Raw genomic sequence first — 22,156 nt, forward strand, 5'->3', positions numbered from 1 at the left:
TGTTAGTGTGTAGGGGGTGCTATTTTCACTTTGGGAAAAAATCGTGCCCAATTTAAACGGCCTCGTACTCTATTCTAGATCGTACAATATGCATATTATTATTACTACTGGATAGAAAACACTCTCAAGTTTCTAAAACCGTTTGAATTATATCTGTGAGTAAAACAGAACTCATTTTGCAGCAAACTTCCTGTTAGGAAGTGAAAAATCTGAAATCGAGGCTCTGTTCCAGGGCCTTCCTATTCATTTGCTTGAAATCTATGGATACACATGCACTTCATACGCCTTCCACTAGATGTCAACAGGCAGTGGAAGGTGGAATGGGGTGTCTAGCTTGATCTGAGGTCGAACAAGAGCTCTTGGAATGACGTGACCCCAAATTTCCTTTGTCCAGCAAGGCGCGGGAAGGAACCCTGGATTGCCTTCTGAAAAGCTTTCGGTATAGACGGCTAATATCTCCGGCTTTGATTTTATTTGATACATGTGATAATATCATCGTAAAGAATGTTTTTTCAATATAGTTTTATCAGATTATTGAACGTTTATCGGGAGTTTTGGCGTTTTCCGTTCTCTGCGTTTGGTGAAGATGGACAACTTCGCGCCACTTGGCTAGCTTTGGTTGCTAATTCGACAGGAGAAGAGGACATTCTAAAACCAAACAACGATTTATTCTGGACAAAGGACTCCTTGTACAAGATTCTGATGGAAGCTCAGCAAAAGTAGGAACCATTTATGATGTTATTTTGTATTTCTGTGGAAAATGTTTAGTACTATTTTCCGCCCTCATTGCAGGCGCTGTCTCGCTATAACGTAAGCTGTATGTCGTACTAAAGTTATTTTTAGAATTCTAACACGGCGATTGCATTAAGAACTAGTGTATCTTTCATTTGCTGTACAACATGTATTTTTTAGTAAAGTTTATGATGAGTTATTTGATTAGATTAGGTGAGTGTCAGAAATATATCCAGATAATTTTGTGCAGTTTGGCTACGTATTCACATTGTAAAACCACGATTTGTACCACTAAATATGCACATTTTCGAACAAAACATATATGTATTGTGTAACATGATGTTATAGGACTATCATCTGATGAAATCTGTCAAGGTTAGTGAATAATTTTATATCTTTTGCTGTTTTTTTGCGATCGCTACCTTTGCGGTGAATGAATGTGGTTGTGTGGTTGGCTATTGTGGTATGCTAATATAATGCTATATTGTGTTTTCGCTGTAAAACACTTAAGAAATCTGAAATATTGGCTGGATTCACAAGATGTTTATCTTTCATTTGCTGTACACCATGTATTTTTCATAAATGTTTTATGATGAGTATTTAGGTATTTCACGTTGCTCTCTGTAGTTATTCTTGCTGCTTCGGTGCTATTTGTGATTGTAGCTGCAATGTAAAACTATGATTTATACCTGAAATATGCACATTTTTCGAACAAAACATAGATTTATTGTATAACATGTTATAAGACTGTCATCTGATGAAGTTGTATCTTGGTTAGTGACTAATTCTATCTCTATTTGGGGGTTTTGTGCAAGCTACCTGTGCTGTGAAAGAAATGTCTGTGCTTTTTTGTATTTGGTGGTGAGCTCACATAAATATACGTGGTGTTTTCGTTGTAAAACATTTAAAAAATCGGACATGTTGGCTGGATTCACAAGATGTTTATCTTTCATTTGCTGTATTGGACTTGTTAATGTGTGAAAGTTAAATATTTCTAAAAAACTATTTTTTGAATTGGAATGTGGGGGGGGTTCCGCTAACACAGAAGAACACAAACATGGTTCTAGTTGGGCTGGTAGGCAGGTAGGTATGCTGGGCTGAAGTGGGTCCTGTCCTTTTATCTGATTTACAGAGGGAAGGTGTGGCTTGTAGGTATCATGTCATAGGTGGATCATGTACAGAAGTGGCACATTCACTATCTCAGAGTAAATATTAGTCCTATATAAATAAACCTCAACCTATACTGCGTCTGTTTAATCTGTAGAACAAAAAACTAACTCTAAAAGAAGAAACGAAATAAGGAAATCAAAAAGTTTAAGAATGTTATTTCTCACTTCCCTAATTAATTATGGCTGGGATCCCGTTAACGGGATCGACTTGACAACAGCCAGTGAAAGTGCAGGGCGCCAAATTCAAACAACAGAAATCTCATAATTAAAATTCCTCAAACATACAAGTATTTTACACCATTTTAAAGATAAACTTGTTGTAAATCCAGCCACAGTGTCCGATTTCAAAAAGGCTTTACGACGAAAGCACACCAAACGATTATGTTAGGTCAGTACCTAGTCACAGAAAAATACAGCCATTTTTCCAGCCAGAGAGAAGTCACAAAAAGCAGAAATAGAAATCAAATGAATCACTAACTTTGGATGATCTTCATCAGATGACACTCATAGGACTTCATGTTACACAATACATGTATGTTTTGTTCGATAAAATTCATATTTATATCCAAAAATCTTAGTGAATATTGGAGCGTTATGTTCAGTAATGTTTTGCCTCCAAAACATCCTGTGATTTTGCAGAGAGCCACATCAATTTACAGAAATACTCATCATAAATCTTGATGAAAATACAAGTGTTATGCATGGAACTTTAGATAAACTTCTCCTTAATGCAACCGCTGTGTCAGATTTCTAAAAAACTTTACGGAAAAAGCACACCATGCTATAATCTGAGTACAGCGCTCAGAGCCCAAACAAGCCATACAGATATCCGCCATGTTGTGGAGTCAACAGAAGTCAGAAATAGTATTATAAATATTCACTTGCCTTTGATGATCTTCATCAGAATGCACTCCCAGGAATCCCAGTTCCACAATAAATGTTTGTTTTGTTCGATAACGTCCATAATTTATGTCCAAATACCTCCTTTTTGTTTGCGCGTTTAGTTCCAAAATCCAAATTGATGACGCGCAGGTCAGACGAAAAGTAAAAAAATTCCATTACAGTTCGTAGAAACATGGCAAACGATGTATAGAATCAATATTTAGGATGTTTTTAACATAAATCTTCAATAATGTTTCAACCGGAGAATTCCTTTGTCTTCAGAAATGCGATGGAACGCAGATCGCTGTCATGGGAGCGCGCATGATCAGCTCATGCCAGACACCTGACTCAAAGAGCTCTCCTTCCCTCATTCTTCACAGTAGAACCATCAAACAAGGTTCTAAAGACTGTTGACATCTAGTGGAAGCCCTAGGAAGTGCAATATGACCCCAAAGACACTGTATATTGGTAGGCAAACCTACAAACCTCAGATTTCCCACTTCCTGGTTGGATTTTCTTCTCAGGTTTTTGCCTGCCATATTAGTTCTGTTATACTCACAGACATCATTCAAACAGTTTTAGAAATGTCAGAGTGTTTTCTATCCAAATCTACGAATACTATGCATATCTTAGCTTCTGGGACTGAGTAGCAGGCAGTTTACTCTGGGCACCTTATTCATCCAAGCTACTCAATACTGCCCCCAGCCATAAGAAGTTAAGGTCTGTGTGAATAAGCTGTGCTCCAAAAGGTCTGTTGCTGCACGACCGAAGGTAATCGCCTTGTTCCGCCCCAGTCCCACCCCGCTGGACACCTTCCCTTCTCCATTCATCATTGAGCGTTGGTTGTTTAGCTATCGGGAAGAGGTGTCCAGAGAGTTTGGCAACATAGCTACTCCGCTCCAAATGCATCACTACAGCCATTCTAGATAAGGGGGTATTGCCACATAACCCAGTGGTCATATCAACTCTGCAGCTGTGTTCTTCTCAAAATTTCTGTTCCAAGTTTTGGTACAGGGCTTTTTGACACAAACAAAATACACCCTGGATGGGATGTTTTAGCCAACAACTTAGACTTTTGAGGTAACATTTTCAACATTAACTGCTGTTCAGTTGTCATTCCAATGAATGATATATACAGATTTTTAAAGAACATAACTTAGAAATGCCTCATGAGCTTAGTACACCGGTCTTACCCCATCATAACCCAAAATACAGTGCCTTGAAAAGTATTCATCCCCCTTGGCATTTTTCCTATTTTGTTGCATTACAACCTGTAATTTAAATAGTTTTTTATTTTGGATTTCATGTAATGGACATACACAAAATAGTCCAAATTGGACCAAGGAGCTCTTCAAACAGGTCAGGGACAAAGTTGTGGAGAAGTACAGATCAGGGTTGGGTTATAAAAAAATATCAGAAACTTTGAACATCCCACAGAGCACCATTAAATCCATTATAAAAAATTGAAAGAATATGGCACCACAACAAACCTGCCAAGAGAGGGCCGCCCACCAAAACTCACGGACCAGGCAAAGAGGGCATTAATCAGAGAGGCAACAAAGAGACCAAAGATAACCCTGAAGGAGCTGCAAAGCTCCACAGCAGAGATTGTAGTATCTGTCCATAGGACCACTTTAAGCTGTACATTCCACAGAGCTGGGTTTTACGGAAGTGGCCAGAAAAAGCCATTGCTTAAAGAAAAAAATAAGCATACACGTTTGGTGTTCGCCAAAAGGCATGTGGGAGACTCCCCAAACATATGGAAGAAGGTACTCTGGTCAGATGAGAAATTTAGCTTTTTGGCCATCAAAGAAAACGCTATGTCTGGCGCAAACCCAACACCTCTCATCACCCCGAGAACACCATCCTCACAGTGAAGCATGGTGGTGGCAGCATCATGCTGTGGGGATGTTTTTCATCGTCAGGGACTGGGAAACTGGTCAGAATAGAAGGAATGATGGATGGCGCGAAATACAGGGAAATTCTTGAGGGAAACCTGTTTCAGTCTTCCAGAGATTTGAGACTGGGATGGAGGTTCACCTTCCAGCAGGACAATGACCCTAAGCATACTGCTAAAGCAACACTTGAGTGGTTTAAGGGGAAACATTTAATTGTCTTGGAATGACCTAGTCAAAGCCCAGACCTCAATCCAATTGAGAATCTGTGGTATGACTTAAAGATTGCTGTACACAAGTGGACCCCATCCAACTTGAAGGAGCTGGAGCAGTTTTGCCTTGAAGAATGGGCAAAAATCCCAGTGGCTAGATGTGCGAAGCTTATAGAGACATACCCCAAGAGACTTGCATCTGTAATTACTGCAAAAGGAGGCTCTACAAAGTATTCCAGCGATGGTCACCGGTTCGGAGCCTCCAGCGACGGTCACCGGTCCGAATCCCCCTGCGACGGTCCCCAGTCCGGAGCCCCCAGTGACGGCCTCCAGTCCGGAGCCTCCAGCGACGGTCTCCGGTCCGGAGCCTCCAGCGACGGTCTCCGGTCCGGAGCCTCCAGCAACGGTTCCCAGTCCGGGGCCCGCAACGAGGGTCCCCAGTCCGGGGTCGGCGACGAGGGTCCCCGCAGCAGAGGTGGGGTGAGCCAGTGGTGGAGCGGGGTCTGCGTCCCACACCTGAGCCGCCACCGCGGATAGAAGCCCACCCAGACCCTCCCCTATAAGTTCAGGTTTTACGGCCGGAGTCTGCACCTTTGGGGGGGGGGGGGGGTACTGTCACGCCCTGACCTTAGAGATCTTTTTTTATGTCTCTATTTGGTTTGGTCAGGGTGTGATTTGGGGTAGGCATTCTATGTTCTTTAGTTATATTATTTGTATTTCTATGTTTTGGCCGGGTATGGTTCTCAATCAGGGTCAGCTGTCTATCGTTGTCTCTGATTGGGAACCATACTTAGGTAGCTCTTTTCCCTCCTTTCTGTGTGGGAAGTTAACTTTGTTTGTGGCACATAGCCCTTAAGCTTCACGGTTGTTTTGTATTGTTTATTGTTTTTGTTGGTGTCATTGGGAGGGTGAATTGTTTTGCACGCTCAAGTTCTGTTTTTTGTCTTATTTCTTGTTTGTTTCACAATAAAAAATATTTTGCATCTTCAAAGTGGTAGGCATGTTGTGTAAATCAAATGATACAAACCCCCAAAACATCTATTTTAATTCCAGGTTGTAAGGCAACAAAATAGGAAAAATGCCAAAGGGGGTGAATACTTTCGCAAGCCACTGTGTAAGGATAGGCTGGGATGTGAATACGGAAACATTGCTTTTGCCAGTGCCAGCAGTATACCACCCTGCTTCCCACTGCTAGCTTGGCTCTGAAGCTAAACAGGGTTGGTCCTAGATGGAAGACCAGATGCCGTTGGAGGTGGAGTAGGAAGCACTCTATCCTCTAGTCTGAATAAAATACCCCAGGGCAGTGATTGGGGACATTGCCCTGTGTAAGGTGCAGTCTTCTGGACGGAATGCTAAACGGGTGTCCTAACACTCTGTGGTTATTATAAATCCCATGGCACTTATTGTAAGAGTAGGGGTGTTAACCCCGGTGTCCTGGCTAAATTTCCAATCTGGCCCTCAAACCATCATGGCCACCTAATCATTCCCCGGATTCAATTGGCTCATTCATCCCCTTTAGCTAGTCCCCAGGTCATTGCTGGAAATGAGAATGTGTTTTCAGTCAAATTACCTGGTCAAATAAATCAAATAAAAGGTGCATAGCTGAAAAGGAGCGATCGGATTGAATCCCGGCCTCAGCTTCAAAATATGTTTAACTATCATGTTGATCTCATGGAATGCCAGTCATTGCATGCAAAGCTTTATCTATGAATACGAGCGCTTTGCATTTCTCCAGCCCTATTCCTCAGCTTAGCAAATCAAGTGTGTGGGGTACAATTTGCTGTCTCATAAATTCAGGATGGTGGCATTAGCACGGGTCATGTTTTTCTTCATGAAAGCTTTTTAGATTGATGACATAACAGTAGGCCTATGTTTTGATGAGACACAAGACAGTCTGAGAGAGGGAGTGAGATAGCGAGCTATTCTAGTTTAACCTCCCCACACAAGTGGACAGGCTGCTTGACATAGCGAGGCCCAACGGATGAGAATAAAGAGTGCCAGTGGGCGCCCAGAGAGAGAGAGATGGAGAGAGAAAGCAAGAGTTTTTGTGTGTGTGTGTGTATGTGTGTGTGCACTGACCTGGAAGCCGTCCCTCTCCAGCAGAGCCCTGCAGAGCGACAGATCAAACCTGGGGCTCAGCATGGAGGAGGTGGGTACTGCCAGCACACACTGACCTGGAGGAGAGAGAGAGAGGGGGGGGGGGGGGGGGGTGATAGACACACATTCTGACAGAGGTTGTAACAGTGATAACAAAGGAGAGTGATTGAGAGAGTCAAAACATAGAGAGAGAATCAAAAAGGTATAGAGGAAAAAGACCATGGGTAAAAGCAGGACATTGTGAAAAGTGTTAGTTTATCCCAAAAACTTGCCAAGAGGCAGAACAAAGAACAAGGAAGAGAAACAAAAACAATGATTTGACAAACAGGATATGCCACGTGATAAGACTTTTACCCATAATACAGTTTGATAACTATGTTACTACGCACCATTCCTCCATCGAGATGTTCTTCTGTTTTCTGGCTGGATCTTGGATGATCGTCTTAGGTCAACTTCAACATCACTCTCGTCTGAAGGCACAGAAGTCTTGTCCTCCATCTCATCCATGATGACGAGACCCTGAACGAGCAAAAACAGTGATACAGTTTAATCAAAATCCCCAACCATAATTCAGACGAAGTGAGTAAGAGTGTAGTGAATGGCCAGTGTGATGACTGCCAGTGTGATATACAGTGCAGCAACACAGTTCCATTAGCCTGGTCTCAGATCTGTTTGTGCTCTCTTGTCAACTCCTACAATGACTAGAGGAGACAGCACAAAAATATCTGGGACCAGGCTACAGCTTTGTTGCTCAAGCAGAGAGATGCTTTGGCATGATTATGACACCACTTCCTAGTTCCCATGTATCGTAGACTGTCAGATACAGTGTGTGTGTGTGATGTATACACAGTATTATGAAGTGAGTACTAGCACTACAGCTTGCAAGAAGCACAAGCAGCACATTCCAGTGACATGCAAAACAAACAAAGACATTGACATTTGACCAAATATTCCCTCAGTAGATCATGTTTTCCTGAGGCATAGCTTCAATTGTAATCTCAGGTATACCAGAACTAAAATCTTGTGTAATGTGGTCGGCGTGCGCAGAATCTGTTCACAAGAGATGAATTGTACCGTGACTCTACTGGAGAAAAAATGTCAAAGGGCTGAAGCTGAAGCTCCCTTCGAGAGCCCCCCTCTGAGACTATAACTTTATCTAGCAATGGCATCAAACGCCAGAGTTTAACTTTGGAGAAGTCAGTGTCCTATGTGTCCTATGTTTCGAAAGCAACCAGAAATCACATCACTACTCCTTTCAGAACGGATTACATTGCTCTGCTATGTTATTTCAGCATCTTGGAGAAACCAACAGAATAATTCAACTGTACTGCCAAGGATTTCAGATTCAGCACTTTCAACACAAGTCTAAACAATAAGTTAAGTCGTAGACTGAGTAGACTGTTTTACTGTCATTGTACTTTCCTTTACGATCCAAGTATACTGAACTTAGGTGTAGCGAAAGGCAACTACACTTGTCTTTCAAATGTGAACTTTTCTCTTTTCTCAGGCTACACTCTTCACAGGTTTCTGTTGAAAGTGGTTAAACTGTACCACGGTTATATGATAGACATACTGCACCTCAATAGGCACTGTCTTCAACGCAGCTACAAAATCTGTGAAAGAGAAATACTGAAAATAGAGAAGAGACTGAGAGAGCAGCTATATTTTTGTTCTTTCTCTCCCTCTCCCATCCTCCCTCTCTCCCTCTGCCGCTTTGTCTCTCTCGTTTGCTTGTTAGAGAGGGAGACACATTTTTTTGCACAAACGCTGTCGGCAAGGTTGATTTCAAGTTGTCTCCTTATCCCTACTGTAGTTCTCTCTCCCCCTCTCCCTCTCCCTCTCCCTCGTTCTATCTTTCTCCCCCTTCTCTCTCTCGTTCTATCTTTCTCCCCCTTCTCTCTCTCATTCTAATTCTCTCCCCCCTCTCCCTCTCCCTCTCCCTCGTTCTATCTTTCTCCCCCTTCTCTCTCTCGTTCTATCTTTCTCCCCCTTCTCTCTCTCATTCTAATTCTCTCCCCCTTCTCTCTCTCTCTCGCTCTCTCTCTTTCACTCTCAGGCACACACTCTCTTACTCTCACTTCCTCCCTGCTGTAAGTGAGTTGTGACATCTTGCCAACTTTGAAACAGTTTGTCTCTATACGTTTCTGTGCACGTGTTGTGAAGAAAAGTGCATGTCTACAATGTTATGCGAATGAGTGTATGTAGCTGTGTATAACCATGTGATCTGCGTGTGTGTGTGTGTGCGTGTGTGTGTGTGTGTGTGTGTGTGTGTGTGTGTGTGTGTGTGTGTGTGTGTGTGTGTGTGTGTGTGTGTGTGTGTGTGTGTGTGTGTGTGTGTGTGTGTGTGTGTGTGTGTGTGTGTGTGTGTGTGTGTGTGTGTGTGTGTGTGTGTATCTGTGTATGCAGGTTTAATGACAGAGAATAACAAAATATTTTAAGCAAGAACCATCGCTTCCGCTTGGCTGAGTACTCCCCTCGTGTTTTCTCTTGATCTAGTTCCTTCTGAACTCTAGGTATGGTTTTTAAAGATAAAGTTTAGCAGTGACAGTGAGGTTCTGAACATAAAGGAAGACACATGACTAATAGGAGAACTCACCAGAGACTATTTCATGTAGAGTCTATTACATGATCAAGAGCTTGCTACCCACCCGCATTCAATGTAATACAGTTACAGTGTTACAGTGTGATCCTCTTCCCTTCCAACTACACTGCAATGCCTCTGGAACCAGACTCCCTGTATCACCCTGTATTCTTTAATTTACTACCCACTTAAGCCCCCCCCCCCTTCCCCCCGCACAATCTCTAACTCTCTCTCTCTTTCTCTCAATTCAATTTCAATTTAAGGGGTTTATTGGCATGGGAAACTCTCTCTCCCAGCTTGTGACTTAGATCAGCCGGACCACATGACTGGTGGAATGCGGCCTATGCTTCTCAGCCCAGCAAAGAGAATAGAGTGAGTGAGAAAGTGAATGAGAAAATGAGTCCAAATGGGGTATTGTCTACATGCATAACCATATCTGTGTAGGGTCCCGTGTTAATGACATAGCAATGTATCAAAACACAATGACAACAAACTTTCTTTTACAAATGGATATAAGCTGGCAGAGTAGGATCCTACTTGAACTATATGAGGCATCAGTGCGCACACACACACACACACACACACACACACACACACACACACACACACACACACACACACACACACACACACACACACACACACACACACACACACACACACACACACACACACACACACACACACACACACACACACACACACACACACACACACACACACACACACACACACACACACTATTCCTTACCTACCTTAGATTGTTGTTGTTCTCCTAGCCGGTGTGGATCTGGATTCCTGGGAGAACAGCAGCTGTTCTCCAGGCTGTCATGACTCTGGTCTGGTGGTCTGCTGCTGGGGGCTGGGACTGTCACACATTAGCATATGCCCCAGAGCCCAGAGGGGCACAGTGAGAGGTCACACACAGGCATGCACGCACACACAAGTCTGCATGGACGGATCATATACGGTCTCGGGGACGAATGTGCACAGGTGCATGCACGCACGCACGCACGCGCACACACACACACACACATACACAGACACACACACACTTACACAGGCACGCACACACACGTACACTTGGGCGGATCACATACGGTCTTTGGGACAGATACGCACGTACACACTGACAAATGAGAACAAGCAGAGTGATGTATGTTATTGATTGTAACTTGGTACCATGGAAATCTGTATAATTTTGTGAGACTAACCAGTTGACCTGAAAGAATATTATCTTTATGTAATTCACATGATTTCCAGTGTTCTGTTTGTAATGGTCACTAGACTAGATGCTGTATGTTATGGATTAAACTCATATCTCTTGAAAGGGATTGATGCCAGACTGGAGGTACAAGGACCGAGGACAGACGGATTATTATTGTAGTCTGTGATACACTGTGTAGCAGCTGATGAAGTTACTGCTTTTTGTTTGAGTTCCTACAAGCCTCTCGGGCTGGTGTTTACAGAACATTTAGTGCTGTCTGATTAGAATATAACGGGCGTGTCTCCAAGAGGCCAGATAGACATTTTCTCTGCTTCTATGCTGGTTGTGGTCTCCCTGTTGCAACTTGTATTAAACTGTATTGATTTAGGATTGACTTTATGTGTGATTTCTCTTCTCTTTTGTTCAATTGGAAATTCCTATTACAATCATCATCATCATCATCCTCATTACCATCATGTGCAATAGGCCTATATATACAAATATAACCAAGGACAACCCTCCTGAAAAAAACAGCATAGACCAGAGCCATATGCATAGAGAGTTCGGCCAGGTTATAGAACGGCCGCCATGTTAATGTCTTTATCCTTGAAATGTTGATGATGTAACAATTTGAGAGCGCCTCTGACAATTCACTATGAAATGACCCACTGTAAACAAGCAAAACAGAGCAGCGAATTGAACAGCCATTTTTATGTATTAGCATTCGGGATAATGTGTTTCCAAGTCTGTACTGTGTTGTGGTGTCAACAAATGTCATTTCTGTTTTCACGGGACATCTTCATAGGTTTTGAAAACTATCCGAAATAAACGTCAACTCAGAGCACAGCACGGAAGCATCAGTTATCCCTTAGCAAAGGCTATGAAGGAGAAAGTGGCACTCTCGGAACGTTCTGACAGAAGCCACATTGGCCCAACTCTCTATATATATGGCTCTGGCCTAGATCAGCATATACAGTGCCTTGCAAAAGTATTCATCCCCCTTGGCATTTTTCCTATTTTGTTGCATTACAACCTTTAATTTAAATATATTTTTATTTGGATTTCATGTAATGGACATACACAAAATAGTCCAAATTGGTGAAGTGGAATGAAAAAAATTACTGGTTTCAAAAAATTAAAGAAATAAAAAAAAAACTGAAAAATGGTGCGTGCATATGTATTCACCCCCTTCGCTATGAAGCCCCTAAATAAGATCTGGTGCAACCAATTACCTTCAGAAGTCACATCATTTGTTAAATAAAGTCCACCTGTGTCCAATCTAAGTGTCACATGATCTGTCACATGATCTCAGTATATATACACCTGTTCTGAAAGGCCCCAGAGTCTGCAACACCACTAAGCAAGGGGCACCACCAAGCAAGCGGCACCATGAAGACCAAGGAGCTCTCCAAACGGGTCAGGGACAAAGTTGCGGAGAAGTACAGATCAGGGTTGGGTTATAAAAAAATATCAGAAACTTTGAACATCCCACAGAGGACCATTAAATACATTATTAAAAAATTTAAAGAATATGGCACCACAACAAACCTTGTTTCACAAGAAAAAATATTTAGCATTTTCAAAGTGGTAGGCATGTAGTGTAAATCAAATGATAACTCCCCCAAAATAAATTTAAATTCCAGGTTGTAAGGCAACAAAATTGGACAAATGCCAAGTGGGGGGAATGCTTTCGCAAGCCACTGTACTGTATTTCAAGCTGGTGGTTTATGCTGGCCCATGGTGGTTAGTGCTGGTCAAGCTGGTCTGACCAGCTTGGTCTAGCTGTTCTGACCAGCATGGTTAGCTGGTTATTCTGGCTGACCAGCATGGTCTAGCTGGTTAGAATTGCCGACTAGCTGGTCATGCTGGTGATGCTGGTATGCTGGTGACCAGTTTATGCTGGTACGCTGGTGACTATGCTGGTCTATGCTGGTCCAGCATGGTCTAGCTGGTCAAGCTGGTCTACAAAACCAGGCCTATCATATTTCCCAGCATGCTCTATTGTAGTTCAATTTTTAGAATGGTTATTGCTATCCGGGATCCTTGCCCTAAACACCAACCCTTACCTTAACCCTTACCCTAACCTTAACCACAACCCTTACCTTGACCCTTACCCTTACCTTAACCATAACCACAACCCTTACCTAACCCTAACCTTAACCCTTACCTTAACCATTTTAGATTTTAACTTCAATGGGGGGTAGGGACTTCTCAAGGATCCCGGATAACAAGGACCTTTTGGAATTATTTGTTTAAATATATTTTTGGTTTATTGTGTTTTTACATGTACATTGATTGATTAATTAATCTTATGCGACACAAAGATAAATAACATGCACTACCGTTCAAAAGTTTGGGGTCACTTAGAAAAATCCTTGTTTTTGAAAGAAAAACACTTTAAAAAAATTAAATAAATAACATCAAATTTATCGGAAATACAGTGTTAATGTTGCAAATGACTATTGTAGCTGGAAATAACATCATTGCAAAAGGGTTTCTAATGAACAATTAGCCTTTTAAAATGATCAACTTGGATTAGCTAACACAATGTGCCATTGGAACACGGGAGTGATGGTTGCTGATAATGGACCTCTGTACGCCTATGTAGATATTCCATAAAGTTTCCAGCTACAATAGTCATTTACAATGTCTGCACTGTATTTCTGATCAATTTTGTTATTTAAAAAAAAGAAAAAAGGATATTTGACCCCAAACTTTTGAACGGTAGTGTATCCATTTTTATAAACTAATCCAATCTGTTAGGATTTATTGCACCCGTTACTGAAATGGTTGTTCCAGCTATACCAGCACTAGTCAACAGCATATTCTGGTGACCATCATGACCATTCTATGTCGGTCTATGCTGGTTTTCAGCAGGGAATATTTATAAAATTGAATTTTATTGCTCATATACAGTTGAAGTCGGAAGTTTACATACACCTTAGCCAAATACATTTAAACTCAGTTTTTCACAATTCCTGACATTTAATCAGAGTAAAAATTCCCTGTCTTAGGTCAGTTAGGATCACCACTTTATTTTAAGAATGTGAAATGTCAGAATAATAGTAGAGACATTGATTTATTTCAGCTTTTATTTCCTTCATCACATTCCCAGTGGGTCAGAAGTTTACATACACTCAATTAGTATTTGGTAACATTACATTTAAATTGTTTAACTTGGGTCAAACGTTTTGGGTATCCTTCCACAAGCTTCCCACAATAAGTTGGGTGAATTTTGGCCCATTCCTCCTGACAGAGATGGTGTAACTGAGTCAGGTTTGTAGGCCTCCTTGCTCGCACATACTTTTTCAGTTCTGCCCACAACTTTTCTATAGGATTGAGGTCCGGGCTTTGTGATGGCCACTCCAATACCTTGACTTTGTTGTCCTTAAGCCATTTTGCCACAACTTTGGAAGTATGCTTGGGGTCATTGTCCATTTGGAAGACCCATTTGCGACCAAGCTTTAACTTCCTGACTGATGTCTTGAGATGTTGCTTCAATATATCCACATCATTTTCCTGCCTCATGATGCCATGTATTTTGTGAAGTGCACCAGTCCCTCCTGCAGCAAAGCACCCTCACAACATGATGCTGCCACCCCCGTGCTTCACAGTTGGGATGGTGTTCTTCGGCTTGCAAGCCTCCCCCTTTTTCCTCCAAACATAACAATGGTCATTATGGCCAAACAGTTCTATTTTTGTTTCATCAGACCAGATGACATTCCTCCAAAAAGTACGATCTTTGTGCCCATGTGCAGTTGCAAACCGTAGTCTGGCTTTTTTATGGCTGTTTTGGAGCAGTGGCTTCTTCCTTGCTGAGCGGCCTTTCAGGTTACGTCGATATAGGACTCGTTTTACTCTGGATATAGATGCTTTTGTACCTGTTTCCCCCAGCATCTTCACAAGGTCCTTTGCGGTTGTTCTGGGATTGATTTGCACTTTTCGCACCAAAATACGTTCATCTCTAGGAGACAGAATGCGTCTCCTTCCTGAGTGGTATGACGGCTTCGTGGTTCCATGGTGTTTATACTTGCGTACTATTGTTTGTACAGATGAACATGGTACCTTCAGGCGTTAGGAAATTTCTCCCAAGGATGAACCAGACTTGTGGAGGGCCACAATTTTTTTTCTGAGGTCTTGGATATTTTCTTTAGATTTTTTCCATGATGTCAAGCAAAGAGGCACTGAGTTTGAAGGTAGACCTTGAAATACATCCACAGGTACACCTTCAATTGACTCAAATGATGTCAATTAGCCTATCAGAAGCTTCTAAAGCCATGACATCATTTTCTGGAATTTCCAAGTTGTTTAAAGGCCCAGTAAACTTAGTGTATGTGATACAGTGAAATAATCTGTCTGTAACCAATTGTTGGAAACATTACTTGTGTCATGCACAAAGTAGAACCTTGCCTGGTTCACCAACTACTTTGCAGACAGAGTTCAGTGTGTCAAATCGGAGGGCATGTTGTCCGGTCCTCTGGCAGTCTCTATGGGGGTACCACAGGGTTCAATTCTCGGGCCGACTCTTTTCTCTGTATACATCAATGATGTTGCTCTTGCTGCGGGCGATTCCCTGATCCACCTCTACGCAGACGACACCATTCTATATACTTCCGGCCCTTCCTTGGACACTGTGCTATCTAACCTCCAAACGAGCTTCAATGCCATACAACACTCCTTCCGTGGCCTCCAACTGCTCTTAAACGCTAGTAAAACCAAATGCATGCTTTTCAACCGTTCGCTGCCTGCACCCGCACGCCCGACTAGCATCACCACCCTGGACGGTTCCGACCTAGAATATGTGGACATCTATAAGTACCTAGGTGTCTGGCTAGACTGCAAACTCTCCTTCCAGACTCATATCAAACATCTCCAATCCAAAATCAAATCAAGAATCGGCTTTCTATTCCGCAACAAAGCCTCCTTCACTCACGCCGCCAAACTTACCCTAGTAAAACTGACTATCCTACCGATCCTCGACTTCGGCGATGTCATCTACAAAATAGCTTCCAACACTCTACTCAGCAAACTGGATGCAGTTTATCACAGTGCCATTCGTTTTGTTACTAAAGCACCTTATACGACCCACCACTGCGACCTGTATGCCCTAGTCGGCTGGCCCTCGCTACATGTTCGTCGTCAGACCCACTGGCTCCAGGTCATCTACAAGGCTATGCTAGGTAAAGTGCCGCCTTATCTCAGTTCACTGGTCACGATGGCTACACCCACCCGCAGCACGCGCTCCAGCAGGTGTATCTCACTGATCATCCCTAAAGCTAAAACCTCATTTGGACGCCTTTCCTTCCAGTTCTCTGCTGCCTGCGACTGGAACGAATTGCAAAAATCTCTGAAGTTGGAGACTTTTATCTCCCTCAACAACTTTAAAAATCTGCTATCCGAGCAGCTAACCGATCGCTGCAGCTGTACATAGTCCATCTGTAAACTACCCACCCAATTTACCTACCTCACCCCCCATACTGCTTTTATTTATTTACTTTTCTGCTCTTTTGCACACCAGTATCTCTTCTTGCACATGATCATCTGATGATTTATCACTCCAGTGTTAATCTGCTAAATTGTAATTATTCGATTTATTGCCTACCTCATGCCTTTTGCACACATTGTATATAGATTCTCTTTTTTTCTACCATGTTATTGACTTGTTTATTGTTTACTCCATGTGTAACTCTGTGTTGTCTGTTCACACTGCTATGCTTTATCTTGGCCAGGTCGCAGTTGCAAATGAGAACTTGTTCTCAACTAGCCTACCTGGTTAAATAAAGGTGAAATAAAAAAATAAATAAAAAAAGATGTCCTAACTGAGTTGCCAAAACTATTGTTTGTTAACAAGAAATTTGTGGAGTGGTTGAAAAATGTGTTTTAACCTAAGTATATGTAAACTTCCGACTTCAACTGTATCATTGAGGTCAAAATCAATGTAAGCATAATGGCCTTAGTTCATCCCTCTCGACCTCACCTGCTGTCTTGACCTCTGAATGCTCTGCTATGAAAAGCCAACTGACATTTACTCCTGAGGTGCTGACCTATCGCACCCTCTATAACCACAGTGATTATTATTTGAACCTGCTGATCATCTATGAACATTTGAATATCTTGAAAAACGATCTGGCCTTAATGGCCATGTACTCTTATAAACTCCACCACAGTCAGAAGAAGACTGGCCACCCGTCAGAGCCTGGTTCCTCTCTCTTCCTAGGTTCCTGCCTTTCTAGGGAGTTTTTCCTAGCCACCGTGCTTATACATGTCATGTTTTGTCATTGATTATCATGTCTTGTCCCTGTGCTTCCCTTCTGTTCGTTTCCCTCTGCTGGTCTTATTAGGTTCTTTCCCTCTTTCTATCCCTCTCTCTCCCCCTCCCTCTCTCCCTCTCTCGCTCTCTCTCTCTATCGTTCCGTTCCTGCTCCCAGCTGTTCCTCATTCTCCTAACTACCTCATTTACTCTTTCACACCTGTCCCCTATTTGGCCCTCTGATTAGAGTCCCTATTTCTCCCTCTGTTTTCCGCTTCTGTCCTTGTCGGATCCTTGTTTGATGTTTGCTGTTCTGTGTCCTTGTTCCGCCCTGTCGTGTTTTTGCCTTCTTCAGATGCTGCGTGTGAGCAGGTGTCTATGTCAGCTACGGCCTGTGCCTTCCCGAAGCGACCTGCAGTCTGTGGTCGCGTCTCCAGTCGTTCCTCTCTACTGACGAGAGGATTTCAGTTTTCCTGTTTTGGATTTACCTAAGATAATATCCAGGAGTATCGTTTTTTGTTTAAGACTGGAATAAAGACTCTGTTTCTATTAAGTCGCTTTTGGGTCCTCATTCACCAGCATAACAGAAGGATCCGACCAGTAATGGACCCAGCGACTACGGATTCTCGCAACACTGCCGTCGAGATCCAGGGAGCAATGCTCGGCAGACACGAGCAGGAATTGTCTGCTGCTCGTCATGCCGTTGAGACCCTGGCCGCTCAGGTCTCCGACCTCTCAGGACAGTTTCAGGGTCTTCGTCTCGTGCCACCAGCTACTTCCTGGTCTTCCGAGTCTCCGGAACCTAGGGTTAATAACCCACCATGTTACTCTGGGCAGCCCACTGAGTGTCGCTCCTTTCTCACCCAGTGTGATATTGTGTTCTCTCTCCAGCCCAACACATACTCAAGAGAGAGAGCTCGGATCGCTTACGTCATATCACTCCTTACTGGTCGGGCTCGGGAGTGGGGCACAGCTATCTGGGAGGCAAGGGCTGAGTGTTCTAACGATTATCAGAACTTTAAAGAGGAGATGATACGGGTTTTTGATCGTTCAGTTTTTGGGAAGGAGGCTTCCAGGGCCCTGGCTTCCCTATGTCAAGGTGATCGATCCATAACGGATTACTCTATAGAGTTTCGCACTCTTGCTGCCTCCAGTGACTGGAACGAGCCGGCGTTGCTCGCTCGTTTTCTGGAGGGACTCCACGCTGAGGTTAAGGATGAGATTCTCTCCCGGGAGGTTCCTTCCAGCGTGGACTCTTTGATTGCACTCGCCATCCGCATAGAACGACGGGTAGATCTTCGTCACCGAGCTCGTGGAAGAGAGCTCGCGTTAACGGTGTTCCCCCTCTCCGCATCTCAACCATCTCCTCCCACCGGCTCAGAGACTGAGCCCATGCAGCTGGGAGGTATTCGCATCTCGACTAAGGAGAGGGAACGGAGAATCACCAACCGCCTTTGCCTCTATTGCGGTTCTGCTGGACATTTTGTCATTTCATGTCCAGTAAAAGCCAGAGCTCATCAGTAAGCGGAGGGCTACTGGTGAGCGCTACTACTCAGGTCTCTCCCTCAAGATCCTGTACTACCTTGTCGGTCCATCTACGCTGGACCGGTTCGGCTGCTTCCTGCAGTGCCTTGATAGACTCTGGGGCTGAGGGTTGTTTTATGGACGAAGCATGGGCTCGGAAACATGACATTCCTCTCAGACAGTTAGGGAAGCCCACGCCCACGCACGGTCTTCAGTCGGTCCAGAGCCAACTCCCTTCCTCCTCACCGGTCATATGATTGTTGTATTGATCTCCTTCCGGGGACCACTCCCCCTCGGGGTAGACTATACTCTCTGTCGGCTCCCGAACGTAAGGCTCTCGAGGATTATCTGTCTGTTACTCTCGACGCCGGTACCGTGGTGCCTTCTTCCTCTCCCGCCGGAGCGGGGGTTTTTTTTGTCAAGAAGAAGGACGGTACTCTGCGCCCCTGCGTGGATTATCGAGGGCTGAATGACATAACGGTTAAGAATCGTTATCCGCTTCCCCTTATGTCGTCAGCCTTCGAGATTCTGCAGGGAGCCAGGTTCTTTACTAAGTTGGACCTTCGTAACGCTTACCATCTCGTGCGCATCAGAGAGGGGGACGAGTGGAAAACGGCGTTTAACACTCCGTTAGGGCATTTTGAATACCGGGTTCTGCCGTTCGGTCTCGCTAATGCTCCAGCTGTCTTTCAGGCATTAGTTAATGATGTACTGAGAGACATGCTGAACATCTTTGTTTTCGTTTACCTTGACGATATCCTGATTTTTTCACCGTCACTCGAGATTCATGTTCAGCACGTTCGACGTGTACTCCAGCGCCTTTTAGAGAATTGTCTCTACGTGAAGGCTGAGAAGTGCGCCTTTCATGTCTCCTCTGTCACATTTCTCGGTTCTGTTATTTCCGCTGAAGGCATTCAGATGGATCCCGCTAAGGTCCAGGCTGTCAGCGATTGGCCCGTTCCTAAGTCACGTGTCGAGTTGCAGCGCTTTCTCGGTTTCGCTAATTTCTATCGGCGTTTCATTCGTAATTTCGGTCAAGTGGCTGCCCCTCTCACAGCTCTGACTTCTGTCAAGACGTGCTTTAAGTGGTCCGGTTCCGCCCAGGGAGCTTTTGATCTCCTCAAGAAGCGTTTTACATCCGCTCCTATCCTTGTTACTCCTGACGTCACTAAACAATTCATTGTCGAGGTTGACGCTTCAGAGGTGGGCGTGGGAGCCATTCTGTCCCAGCGCTTCCATTCTGACGATAAGGTCCATCCTTGCGCTTATTTTTCTCAACGCCTGTCGCCATCGGAACGCAACTATGATGTGGGTAACCGCGAACTGCTCGCCATCCGCTTAGCCCTAGGCGAATGGCGACAGTGGTTGGAGGGGGCGACCGTCCCTTTTGTCGTTTGGACTGACCATAAGAACCTTGAGTACATCCGTTCTGCCAAACGACTTAATGCACGTCAAGCTCGTTGGGCGTTGTTTTTCGCTCGTTTCGAGTTCGTGATTTCTTATCGCCCGGGAAATAAGAACACCAAGCCTGATGCCTTATCCCGTCTCTTTAGTTCTTCTGTGGCTTCTACCGACCCCGAGGGGATTCTCCCTGAAGGGCGTGTTGTCGGGTTGACTGTCTGGGGAATTGAGAGACAGGTAAAGCAAGCACTCACTCACACTGCGTCGCCGCGCGCTTGTCCTAGTAACCTTCTGTTCGTTCCTGTCTCTACTCGTCTGGCTGTTCTTCAGTGGGCTCACTCTGCCAAGTTAGCTGGCCACCCCGGCGTTCGGGGTACGCTTGCTTCTATTCGCCAGCGGTTTTGGTGGCCTACTCAGGAGCGTGACACGCGCCGTTTCGTGGCTGCTTGTTCGGACTGCGCGCAGACTAAGTCAGGTAACTCTCCTCCTGCCGGTCGTCTCAGACCGCTTCCCATTCCTTCTCGACCATGGTCTCACATCGCCTTAGACTTTATTACCGGCCTGCCTTCGTCTGCGGGGAAGACTGTGATTCTTACGGTTGTCGATAGGTTCTCTAAGGCGGCACATTTCATTCCCCTCGCTAAGCTTCCTTCCGCTAAGGAGACGGCACAAATCATCATTGAGAATGTGTTCAGAATTCATGGCCTCCCGTTAGACGCCGTTTCAGACAGAGGTCCGCAATTCACGTCACAGTTTTGGAGGGAGTTCTGTCGTTTGATTGGTGCTTCCGTCAGTCTCTCTTCCGGGTTTCATCCCCAGTCTAACGGTCAAGCAGAAAGGGCCAATCAGTCGATTGGTCGCATATTACGCAGCCTTTCTTTTCGAAACCCTGCGTCTTGGGCAGAACAGCTCCCCTGGGCAGAATACGCTCACAACTCGCTTCCTTCGTCTGCTACCGGGCTATCTCCGTTTCAGAGTAGTCTTGGGTACCAGCCTCCTCTGTTCTCGTCCCAGCTCGCCGAGTCCAGCGTTCCCTCCGCTCAGGCTTTTGTCCAACGTTGTGAGCGCACCTGGAGGAGGGTCAGGTCTGCACTTTGCCGTTACAGGGCGCAGACTGTGAGAGCCGCCAATAAACGTAGGATTAAGAGTCCTAGGTATTGTCGCGGTCAGAGAGTGTGGCTTTCCACTCGTAACCTTCCCCTTACGACAGCTTCTCGCAAGTTGACTCCGCGGTTCATTGGTCCGTTCCGTGTCTCTCAGGTCGTCAATCCTGTCGCTGTGCGACTGCTTCTTCCGCGACATCTTCGTCGCGTCCACCCTGTCTTCCATGTCTCCTGTGTCAAGCCTTTTCTTCGCGCCCCCGTTCGTCTTCCCTCCCCCCCCCCCGTCCTTGTCGAGGGCGCACCTATTTACAAGGTACGGAAGATCATGGACATGCGTTCTCGGGGACGTGGTCACCAGTACTTAGTGGATTGGGAGGGTTACGGTCCTGAGGAGAGGAGTTGGGTTCCATCTCGGGACGTGCTGGACCGTTCGTTGATTGATGATTTCCTTCGTTGCCGCCAGGGTTCCTCCTCGAGTGCGCCAGGAGGCGCTCGGTGAGTGGGGGGGTACTGTCATGTTTTGTCATTGATTATCATGTCTTGTCCCTGTGCTTCCCTTCTGTTCGTTTCCCTCTGCTGGTCTTATTAGGTTCTTTCCCTCTTTCTATCCCTCTCTCTCCCCCTCCCTCTCTCGCTCTCTCTCTCTATCGTTCCGTTCCTGCTCCCAGCTGTTCCTCATTCTCCTAACTACCTCATTTACTCTTTCACACCTGTCCCCTATTTGGCCCTCTGATTAGAGTCCCTATTTCTCCCTCTGTTTTCCGCTTCTGTCCTTGTCGGATCCTTGTTTGATGTTTGCTGTTCTGTGTCCTTGTTCCGCCCTGTCGTGTTTTTGCCTTCTTCAGATGCTGCGTGTGAGCAGGTGTCTATGTCAGCTACGGCCTGTGCCTTCCCGAAGCGACCTGCAGTCTGTGGTCGCGTCTCCAGTCGTTCCTCTCTACTGACGAGAGGATTTCAGTTTTCCTGTTTTGGATTTACCTAAGATAATATCCAGGAGTATCGTTTTTTGTTTAAGACTGGAATAAAGACTCTGTTTCTATTAAGTCGCTTTTGGGTCCTCATTCACCAGCATAACAATACATCTGCATTGCTTGCTCTTTGGG

At 44.6% G+C, this 22,156-nt stretch overlaps 1 long non-coding RNA gene across 1 annotated transcript; it reads right to left on the reverse strand.

Annotated features, from left to right (window-relative positions):
- Positions 1–6,964: 6,964 nt before the first annotated feature.
- On the reverse strand, positions 6,965–8,899 carry LOC139558782 (uncharacterized). The gene is made up of 3 exons (XR_011671642.1): positions 8,566–8,899; positions 7,377–7,506; positions 6,965–7,064 (listed from the first exon to the last, which is right to left on the reverse strand). It is a non-coding gene; the product is annotated as an uncharacterized lncRNA (long non-coding RNA).
- Positions 8,900–22,156: the final 13,257 nt, after the last annotated feature.

This window comes from Salvelinus alpinus, chromosome 29 (assembly GCF_045679555.1).
Source record: "Salvelinus alpinus chromosome 29, SLU_Salpinus.1, whole genome shotgun sequence".
NCBI classification, from domain to species: domain Eukaryota; kingdom Metazoa; phylum Chordata; class Actinopteri; order Salmoniformes; family Salmonidae; genus Salvelinus; species Salvelinus alpinus.